Source organism: Cryptomeria japonica, unplaced genomic scaffold (assembly GCF_030272615.1).
Source record: "Cryptomeria japonica unplaced genomic scaffold, Sugi_1.0 HiC_scaffold_246, whole genome shotgun sequence".
In the NCBI taxonomy this organism is placed as follows: Eukaryota; Viridiplantae; Streptophyta; class Pinopsida; order Cupressales; family Cupressaceae; genus Cryptomeria; species Cryptomeria japonica.
In genome coordinates this window covers 156733-167500 of record NW_026729068.1, presented here as the reverse complement: position 1 = coordinate 167500, position 10768 = coordinate 156733, and the positions used below count along the sequence as shown (strand labels likewise).

The window sequence follows — 10768 nt, the reverse complement described above, 5'->3', positions numbered from 1 at the left end:
AAGTGTGCTCCAAGGTGCGGCGTGCACGAAGTCGGAGCCCGGTTTGCCCCGGGTGCGCACCTCGCGTGCACCTTGGCGCGGTGGGCACCATGGCGTGCACGAAGTCGGAGCCCGGTTTGCCCCGGGTGCGCACCCCGCGTGCACCTTCGCCGGGGTGGGCACCTCGGCTGGGTTGCGCGCCCTGGTGCGCACCAAGGAGCGCTCCGAAGTGTGCTCCAAGGTGCGGCGTGCACGAAGTCGGAGCCCGGTTTGCCCCGGGTGCGCACCTCGCGTGCACCTTCGCCGCGGTGGGCACCTTGGCTGGGTTGGGCACCATTGAGCGCTCCGAAGTGTGCTCCAAGGTGCGCACCATGGCCCTCCAAGGTGCGCAGCATGGCGTGCACGAAGTCGGAGCCCGGTTTGCCCCGGGTGCGCACCTCGCGTGCACCTTCGCCAGGGTGGGCACCTCGGTGCGCACACCTTCTCAATGTTTTCTTGCCTTTTCTGGAAATTGGTGAAGGCAGCGCATCAAAGGTGCGCACCTCGGTGTGCTCCGAGGTGCGAACCCGAGAGCGCTCCGAGGTGCCCACGAAGTCGAAAGTCGGGTTAATTGCATTGTTTTCCCCGGGTGCGCTCCGAGGTGCGCAACATCGGTGCGCACCAAGGAGGGCTCCGAAGTGTGCTCCAAGGTGCGCACGATTCGGAGCTCGGTTTGCCCGGGGTGCGCACACCTTGGCTGGGTTGCGCACCCTTTGTGCGCTCCAAGGTGCGCACGAAGTCGGAGCTCGGTTTGCCCCGGGTGCGCACCTTCGCCAGGGTGCGCACCTTGATGCGCACGCCTTGGCTGGGCTGCGCACCTTGGTGGGCGCCATGGTGCGCACCTTTCGTGCGCTCCAAGGTGCGCACGAAGTCGGAGCTCGGTTTGCCCCGGGTGCGCACCTTGGTGGGCGCCATGGTGCACTCCGAGGTGCCCAAGATTGGTGCGCACCAAGGAGCGCTCCGAAGTGCGCTCCAAGGTGCGCAGGTGCGCGCGAAGTCGAAAGTTGGGTTAATTGTCCGGTTTGCCTCGGGTGCGCACCTTGCGTGCACCTTCGCCAGGGTGGGCGCCTTGGTGCGCACACCTTGGCTGGGCTGCGCACCCGGGCGCGCACACCTTGGCACCCGCGTTTCCTTCATTTTAAATTTTTTTTTTTTACAATCTCTCAAGTGGGAAATTCTATAATCTCAACTTTTTTTGCCTTTTCAGGAAACTTTTGAATGGAGCGCATCATTGGTGCGCTCCGAAGTGTGCTCCAAGGTGCGCACCTCTGGTGTGCTCCAAAGCTCTCTCTAGCTGCGTGCACCTGCCCCCGCCGCGCACCCGGCCCCGCCCAGCTTCGCTCACCTGTCCCGGGCGTCTGGTGCGGAACCTTAGAGTAAGAAACATCACCGTGCACCTTGGCCAACGTGCGCGACTCGACCGAGCGCGCACTGGCCGAGGTGCACACCGATTTCACCTGGGTGCGCGCGCAGCACCTCGGGCGCACCGGGGTGCGCGCACAACGCCCGGGTTGCACCGTGGCCTGTGTGCTCGGGGCGCCTCGGGTGCGCGCTCGGTGTCGCCCCCGCGCGCGCGGTAGTGCGGGCAGCGCACCCCGGCCCGGCCCGGCCCCGACGAGAACGCAAACGGGCAAAAGGTTTATTCAAATAGCATTGCGACGCCCGGCGAAAAACTAAAAAAGGGTGCAACACCGGGACTTCCCGGGAGGTCACCCATCCCAGTACTACTCCGGCCCAAGCGCGCTTAACTGCGGAGTTCTGATGGGATCCGGTGCACTAACGCTGGTATGATCGCACCCGTTATGAGCTTGTCGCAGTGTGTACTTAGCAAACCGCGACCCACGTGCGAATCCACCCCGGCCACCCACCCCCGTCGAGGTGCACACCCTCCCTCGCGAAGTGCGCCCCGTTCGCCAAGTGTGAGCCCTGCCCGGGTGCGCGCACCTTGCTAGGGCGTCGGGTGTGCACCCGGCCCGGCCTACGTGCGTGCACCTGGACGGGGCGTCGTGTGCGTGCAGTGTCCCGTCTGCAACGCGGTGCCCACACACCACCTCGGGCGCAACGACCTGCGCTCACATGTGGGCCGAGTGCACCTTGGTGCATGTTCGGGGCGCCTCGGGTGCACGCTCGATCTTGCCCCGGTGCACCAAGGCGCTCGGTTTGCCCCGGGTGCGCACTTGGTGCAAGGTGGGCACCCAAAATAGGGATCAAGCACCAAAACACAAGTTTCGGGATGCAAAATGGGACCCAAGGACCACAAATGCGTTCCAAGACCCATGATGGGTCCACGAGAACAAAAATGTGTTCCGAGACTTAATAAACAAATATTGGGTTTTAGGAGAAGAAACATGCTCTGATGCCCAAAACGAGAATCGACCCCGAAAAGGCCACAGGCCAAAAGTGGGATGCGAGACAAAAAAAAATGGGACCCGAGGACCAAAATTGGGTTCCCAGGTCGAAGACAGGGCAACCGGACAAGAAACGACCTCTAAGGCTCGAAATGAGTCCCGACGACTAAAACTTGACAAGAAGCACCCATCAGGCACCCAACTCGACACCCATGGGATGCCGACCCACCCGGGCTTCCACCTAGCACACCTTGGCACCCACCCACCCTCGCACCCAACCTCGCACCCAACTTAGCACCTTTGAACCCACATTGGCACTCACCCTGACCCTGGCACCTTGGAACCCACATTGGCACTCACCTTGACCCTGGCACCCACCTTTGCACTCACCTTGGGACCCACCCTGGCTCCCACCTCGGCACCCACCCAGACACCCACCTTGGTTCCTTGGCACCCACCTTGGATCCTTGGCACCCACCCCGACACCCACCTTGGCACGCAACTTGGCTACTTGCCACCCACCTTGGCTCCTTGACGCCCACCCCGACAACCACCCCGTGACCTACCCTGGCTAGGGTTGGTGCACACCCACCCTGGTGCCCACCTTGGCACCCACCCCATGACCCACCTTGGCACGCACCTTAGTACCCACCCCGTTACCCACCCTAGGACCCACCCCGTGACCCACCTTGGCCAGGGTGGGTGCCTTGGTGCGCACAACTTGCCTGGGCTGCACACCAGGGCGGGCTCAAGATGGCACCCGCGTTCCGTTTTTTTCACTATCTTTCAAAACGGAAATTTTAAAATCTCGTTTTTTTTTTTTTTTTGCCTTTTCTGGAAATTAGTGAAGGCAGCGCATCAAAGGTGCGCAATGCTGGTGCGAACCCGGGAGCGCTCCGATGTGTGCTCCAAGGTGCGGCGTGCACGAAGTCCGAGCCCGGCTTGCCCCGGGTGCGCACCTCGCGTGCACCTTCGCCGGGGTGAGCACCTTGGCTGGGTTGCGCGCCCTGGTGCGCACCAAGGAGCGCTCTGAAGTGTGCTCCAAGGTGCGGCGTGCACGAAGTCGGAGCTCGGTTTGCCCCGGGTGTGCACCTCGGGTGCGCACCTCGCGTGCACCTTCGCTGCGGTGGGCACCTTGGCTGGGTTGCGCGCCTTGGTGGGCACCATGCAGTGCACGAAGTCGGAGCCCGGTTTGCCCCGGGCGCGCACCTCCGCCAGGGTGGGCACCTTGGTGCGCACAACTTGCCTGGGCTGCGCACCAGGAAGGGCTCAAGATGGCACCCGCGTTCCGTTTTTTTCACTATCTTTCAGAACGGAAATTTTAAAATATCGTTTTTTTTTGCCTTTTCTGGAAATTAGTGAAGGCAGCGCATCAAAGGTGCGCAACGCTGGTGCGAACCTGGGAGCGCTCCGATGTGTGCTCCAAGGTGCGGCGTGCACGAAGTCGGAGCCCGGTTTGCCCCGGGTGCGCCCTGGTGGGCACCATGGTGCGCACCAAGGAGCGCTCCGAAGTGTGCTCCAAGGTGCGGCCTGCACGAAGTCGGAGCCCGGTTTGCCCCGGGCGTGCACCGCGGGTGGGCACCTTGGTGCGCATGCCTTGCCTGGGCTGCGCACCAGGGCGGGCTCAAGATGGCACCCGCGTTCCGTTTTTTTCACTATCTTTCAAAACGGAAATTTTAAAATCTCATTTTTTTTTGCCTTTTCTGGAAATTAGTGAAGGCAGCGCATCAAAGGTGCGCACCTCGCTGCCCACCACGGTGCGCAACGCCGGTGGGCACCCGGGAGTGCTTCGAAGTGTGCTCCAAGGTGCTGCGTGCACGTTGTCGGAGCCCGGTTTGCCCCGGGTGCGCACCTCGCGTGCACCTTCGTCGGGGTGGGCACCTTGGCTGGGTTTGCCCCGGCTGCGCTCCGAAGCGGGGTTATTGGAGCGCCGCCTCTTTTTTTGTCGGAGCGTTTGGTGGGGTTTCTCGCATTGGCTCTTCCCAGGCCCGGTTGCCACCCTGGCGCGCACGAAGTCGGAAGTAGGGTTAATTGCCCGGGTGCGCACCTTTGCCAGGGTGGGCACCTTACCTGGGCTGTGCACCAGGGCGGGCTCAAGATGGCACCCGCGTTCCGTTTTTTTCACTATCTTTCAAAACGGAAATTTTAAAATCTCCTCTTTTTTTTGCCTTTTCTGGAAATTAGTGAAGGCAGCGCATCAAAGGTGCGCACCTCGCTGCCCACCTTGGTGTGCTCTGAGGTGCGCACCCGGGAGCGCTACGAAGTGTGCTCCAAGGTGCGGCGTGCACGTTGTCGGAGCCCGGTTTGCCCCGGGTGCGCACCTCGCCTGCACCTTGGCCGGGGTGGGCACCCTGGCTGGGTTTGCCCAGGGTGCGCTCCGAAGCGGGGTTACTGGAGCGCCCCCTCTTTTTTTGTCAGAGCGTTTGGTGGGGTTTCTCGCATTGGCTCTTCCCAGGCCCGGTTGTTGGGTGCGCTCCCACCCTGGCGCGCGCGAAGTTGGAAGTTGGGTTAATTGCCCGGGCGCGCACCTTCGCCAGGGTGGGCACCTTGGTGCGCACACCTTGGCTGGGCTGCGCACCAGGGCGGGCTCAAGATGGCACCAGCATTCCCTTTTTCTCACTATCTTTCAAAACGGAAATTTTAAAATCTCGTTTTTTTTTGCCTTTTATGGAAATTAGTGAAGGCATCGCATCAAAGGTGCGCACCTCGCTGCCCACCTTGGTGTGCTCCGAGGTGCCCACCACGGTGCGCTCCGAGGTGCCCACCACGGTGCGCAACGCCGGTGCGAACCCGGGAGCGCCCCGATGTGTGCTCCAAGGTGCGGCGTGCACGAAGCCGGACCCCGGTTTGCCCCGGGTGCGCACCTCGCGTGCACCTTGGTGCGCACACCTTGGCTGGGTTGCGCGGCCTGGTGGGCACCATGGTGCGCACCAAGGAGCGCTCCGAAGTGTGCTCCAAGGTGCGGCGTGCACGAAGTCCTAGCCCGGTTTGCCCCGGGTGCGCACCTTCGCCGCGGTGGGCACCATGGCGTGCACGAAGTCGGAGCCCGGTTTGCCCCGGGTGCGCACCTCGCGTGCACCTTCGCCGGGGTGGGCACCTCGGCTGGGTTGCGCGCCCTGGTGCGCACCAAGGAGCGCTCCGAAGTGTGCTCCAAGGTGCGGCGTGCACGAAGTCGGAGCCCGGTTTGCCCCGGGTGCGCACCTTCGCCGCGGTGGGCACCCTGGTGCGCACCATGGCGTGCACGAAGTCGGAGCCCGGTTTGCCCCGGGTGCGCACCTCGCGTGCACCTTCGGCGGGGTTGCGCGCCCTGGTGCGCACCAAGGAGCGCTCCGAAGTGTGCTCCAAGGTGCGGCGTGCACGAAGTCGGAGCCCGGTTTGCCCCGGGTGCGCACCTCGCGTGCACCTTCGGCGGGGTTGCGCGCCCTGGTGGGCACCATGGTGCGCACCAAGGAGCGCTCCGAAGTGTGCTCCAAGGTGCGGCGTGCACGAAGTCGGAGCCCGGTTTGCCCCGGGTGCGCACCTCGCGTGCACCTTCGCCGCGGTGGGCACCATGGCGTGCACGAAGTCGGAGCCCGGTTTGCCCCGGGTGCGCACCTCGCGTGCACCTTCGCCGGGGTGGGCACCTCGGCTGGGTTGCGCGCCCTGGTGCGCACCAAGGAGCGCTCCGAAGTGTGCTCCAAGGTGCGGCGTGCACGAAGTCGGAGCCCGGTTTGCCCCGGGTGCGCACCTCGCGTGCACCTTCGCCGCGGTGGGCACCATGGCGTGCACGAAGTCGGAGCCCGGTTTGCCCCGGGTGCGCACCCCGCGTGCACCTTCGCCGGGGTGGGCACCTCGGCTGGGTTGCGCGCCCTGGTGCGCACCAAGGAGCGCTCCGAAGTGTGCTCCAAGGTGCGGCGTGCACGAAGTCGGAGCCCGGTTTGCCCCGGGTGCGCACCTCGCGTGCACCTTCGCCGCGGTGGGCACCTTGGCTGGGTTGGGCACCATTGAGCGCTCCGAAGTGTGCTCCAAGGTGCGCACCATGGCCCTCCAAGGTGCGCAGCATGGCGTGCACGAAGTCGGAGCCCGGTTTGCCCCGGGTGCGCACCTCGCGTGCACCTTCGCCAGGGTGGGCACCTCGGTGCGCACACCTTCTCAATGTTTTCTTGCCTTTTCTGGAAATTGGTGAAGGCAGCGCATCAAAGGTGCGCACCTCGGTGTGCTCCGAGGTGCGAACCCGAGAGCGCTCCGAGGTGCCCACGAAGTCGAAAGTCGGGTTAATTGCATTGTTTTCCCCGGGTGCGCTCCGAGGTGCGCAACATCGGTGCGCACCAAGGAGGGCTCCGAAGTGTGCTCCAAGGTGCGCACGATTCGGAGCTCGGTTTGCCCGGGGTGCGCACACCTTGGCTGGGTTGCGCACCCTTTGTGCGCTCCAAGGTGCGCACGAAGTCGGAGCTCGGTTTGCCCCGGGTGCGCACCTTCGCCAGGGTGCGCACCTTGATGCGCACGCCTTGGCTGGGCTGCGCACCTTGGTGGGCGCCATGGTGCGCACCTTTCGTGCGCTCCAAGGTGCGCACGAAGTCGGAGCTCGGTTTGCCCCGGGTGCGCACCTTGGTGGGCGCCATGGTGCACTCCGAGGTGCCCAAGATTGGTGCGCACCAAGGAGCGCTCCGAAGTGCGCTCCAAGGTGCGCAGGTGCGCGCGAAGTCGAAAGTTGGGTTAATTGTCCGGTTTGCCTCGGGTGCGCACCTTGCGTGCACCTTCGCCAGGGTGGGCGCCTTGGTGCGCACACCTTGGCTGGGCTGCGCACCCGGGCGCGCACACCTTGGCACCCGCGTTTCCTTCATTTTAAATTTTTTTTTTTTACAATCTCTCAAGTGGGAAATTCTATAATCTCAACTTTTTTTGCCTTTTCAGGAAACTTTTGAATGGAGCGCATCATTGGTGCGCTCCGAAGTGTGCTCCAAGGTGCGCACCTCTGGTGTGCTCCAAAGCTCTCTCCAGCTGCGTGCACCTGCCCCGGCCGCGCACCCGGCCCCGCCCAGCTTCGCTCACCTGTCCCGGGCGTCTGGTGCGGAACCTTAGAGTAAGAAACATCACCGTGCACCTTGGCCAACGTGCGCGACTCGACCGAGCGCGCACTGGCCGAGGTGCACACCGATTTCACCTGGGTGCGCGCGCAGCACCTCGGGCGCACCGGGGTGCGCGCACAACGCCCGGGTTGCACCGTGGCCTGTGTGCTCGGGGCGCCTCGGGTGCGCGCTCGGTGTCGCCCCCCGCGCGCGCGGTAGTGCGGGCAGCGCACCCCGGCCCGGCCCGGCCCCGACGAGAACGCAAACGGGCAAAAGGTTTATTCAAATAGCATTGCGACGCCCGGCGAAAAACTAAGAAAGGGTGCAACACCGGGACTTCCCGGGAGGTCACCCATCCCAGTACTACTCCGGCCCAAGCGCGCTTAACTGCGGAGTTCTGATGGGATCCGGTGCACTAACGCTGGTATGATCGCACCCGTTATGAGCTTGTCGCAGTGTGTACTTAGCAAACCGCGACCCACGTGCGAATCCACCCCGGCCACCCACCCCCGTCGAGGTGCACACCCTCCCTCGCGAAGTGCGCCCCGTTCGCCAAGTGTGAGCCCTGCCCGGGTGCGCGCACCTTGCTAGGGCGTCGGGTGTGCACCCGGCCCGGCCTACGTGCGTGCACCTGGACGGGGCGTCGTGTGCGTGCAGTGTCCCGTCTGCAACGCGGTGCCCACACACCACCTCGGGCGCAACGACCTGCGCTCACATGTGGGCCGAGTGCACCTTGGTGCATGTTCGGGGCGCCTCGGGTGCACGCTCGATCTTGCCCCGGTGCACCAAGGCGCTCGGTTTGCCCCGGGTGCGCACTTGGTGCAAGGTGGGCACCCAAAATAGGGATCAAGCACCAAAACACAAGTTTCGGGATGCAAAATGGGACCCAAGGACCACAAATGCGTTCCAAGACCCATGATGGGTCCACGAGAACAAAAATGTGTTCCGAGACTTAATAAACAAATATTGGGTTTTAGGAGAAGAAACATGCTCTGATGCCCAAAACGAGAATCGACCCCGAAAAGGCCACAGGCCAAAAGTGGGATGCGAGACAAAAAAAAATGGGACCCGAGGACCAAAATTGGGTTCCCAGGTCGAAGACAGGGCAACCGGACAAGAAACGACCTCTAAGGCTCGAAATGAGTCCCGACGACTAAAACTTGACAAGAAGCACCCATCAGGCACCCAACTCGACACCCATGGGATGCCGACCCACCCGGGCTTCCACCTAGCACACCTTGGCACCCACCCACCCTCGCACCCAACCTCGCACCCAACTTAGCACCTTTGAACCCACATTGGCACTCACCCTGACCCTGGCACCTTGGAACCCACATTGGCACTCACCTTGACCCTGGCACCCACCTTTGCACTCACCTTGGGACCCACCCTGGCTCCCACCTCGGCACCCACCCAGACACCCACCTTGGTTCCTTGGCACCCACCTTGGATCCTTGGCACCCACCCCGACACCCACCTTGGCACGCAACTTGGCTACTTGCCACCCACCTTGGCTCCTTGACGCCCACCCCGACAACCACCCCGTGACCTACCCTGGCTAGGGTTGGTGCACACCCACCCTGGTGCCCACCTTGGCACCCACCCCATGACCCACCTTGGCACGCACCTTAGTACCCACCCCGTTACCCACCCTAGGACCCACCCCGTGACCCACCTTGGCCAGGGTGGGTGCCTTGGTGCGCACAACTTGCCTGGGCTGCACACCAGGGCGGGCTCAAGATGGCACCCGCGTTCCGTTTTTTTCACTATCTTTCAAAACGGAAATTTTAAAATCTCGTTTTTTTTTTTTTTTTGCCTTTTCTGGAAATTAGTGAAGGCAGCGCATCAAAGGTGCGCAATGCTGGTGCGAACCCGGGAGCGCTCCGATGTGTGCTCCAAGGTGCGGCGTGCACGAAGTCCGAGCCCGGCTTGCCCCGGGTGCGCACCTCGCGTGCACCTTCGCCGGGGTGAGCACCTTGGCTGGGTTGCGCGCCCTGGTGCGCACCAAGGAGCGCTCTGAAGTGTGCTCCAAGGTGCGGCGTGCACGAAGTCGGAGCTCGGTTTGCCCCGGGTGTGCACCTCGGGTGCGCACCTCGCGTGCACCTTCGCTGCGGTGGGCACCTTGGCTGGGTTGCGCGCCTTGGTGGGCACCATGCAGTGCACGAAGTCGGAGCCCGGTTTGCCCCGGGCGCGCACCTCCGCCAGGGTGGGCACCTTGGTGCGCACAACTTGCCTGGGCTGCGCACCAGGAAGGGCTCAAGATGGCACCCGCGTTCCGTTTTTTTCACTATCTTTCAGAACGGAAATTTTAAAATATCGTTTTTTTTTGCCTTTTCTGGAAATTAGTGAAGGCAGCGCATCAAAGGTGCGCAACGCTGGTGCGAACCTGGGAGCGCTCCGATGTGTGCTCCAAGGTGCGGCGTGCACGAAGTCGGAGCCCGGTTTGCCCCGGGTGCGCCCTGGTGGGCACCATGGTGCGCACCAAGGAGCGCTCCGAAGTGTGCTCCAAGGTGCGGCCTGCACGAAGTCGGAGCCCGGTTTGCCCCGGGCGTGCACCGCGGGTGGGCACCTTGGTGCGCATGCCTTGCCTGGGCTGCGCACCAGGGCGGGCTCAAGATGGCACCCGCGTTCCGTTTTTTTCACTATCTTTCAAAACGGAAATTTTAAAATCTCATTTTTTTTTGCCTTTTCTGGAAATTAGTGAAGGCAGCGCATCAAAGGTGCGCACCTCGCTGCCCACCACGGTGCGCAACGCCGGTGGGCACCCGGGAGTGCTTCGAAGTGTGCTCCAAGGTGCTGCGTGCACGTTGTCGGAGCCCGGTTTGCCCTGGGTGCGCACCTCGCGTGCACCTTCGTCGGGGTGGGCACCTTGGCTGGGTTTGCCCCGGCTGCGCTCCGAAGCGGGGTTATTGGAGCGCCGCCTCTTTTTTTGTCGGAGCGTTTGGTGGGGTTTCTCGCATTGGCTCTTCCCAGGCCCGGTTGCCACCCTGGCGCGCACGAAGTCGGAAGTAGGGTTAATTGCCCGGGTGCGCACCTTTGCCAGGGTGGGCACCTTACCTGGGCTGTGCACCAGGGCGGGCTCAAGATGGCACCCGCGTTCCGTTTTTTTCACTATCTTTCAAAACGGAAATTTTAAAATCTCCTCTTTTTTTTGCCTTTTCTGGAAATTAGTGAAGGCAGCGCATCAAAGGTGCGCACCTCGCTGCCCACCTTGGTGTGCTCTGAGGTGCGCACCCGGGAGCGCTACGAAGTGTGCTCCAAGGTGCGGCGTGCACGTTGTCGGAGCCCGGTTTGCCCCGGGTGCGCACCTCGCCTGCACCTTGGCCGGGGTGGGCACCCTGGCTGGGTTTGCCC

General features: G+C 63.1%; 2 non-coding genes across 2 annotated transcripts; both read right to left on the bottom strand.

Annotated features, from left to right (window-relative positions):
* Positions 1-1698: 1698 nt before the first annotated feature.
* Positions 1699-1817, bottom strand: LOC131869390 (5S ribosomal RNA). The gene has a single exon (XR_009367773.1). It is a non-coding gene; the product is annotated as a 5S ribosomal RNA (ribosomal RNA).
* A 5916-nt stretch (positions 1818-7733) lies between these two features.
* Positions 7734-7852, bottom strand: LOC131869389 (5S ribosomal RNA). The gene has a single exon (XR_009367772.1). It is a non-coding gene; the product is annotated as a 5S ribosomal RNA (ribosomal RNA).
* Between the last annotated feature and the right edge of the window lie 2916 nt (positions 7853-10768).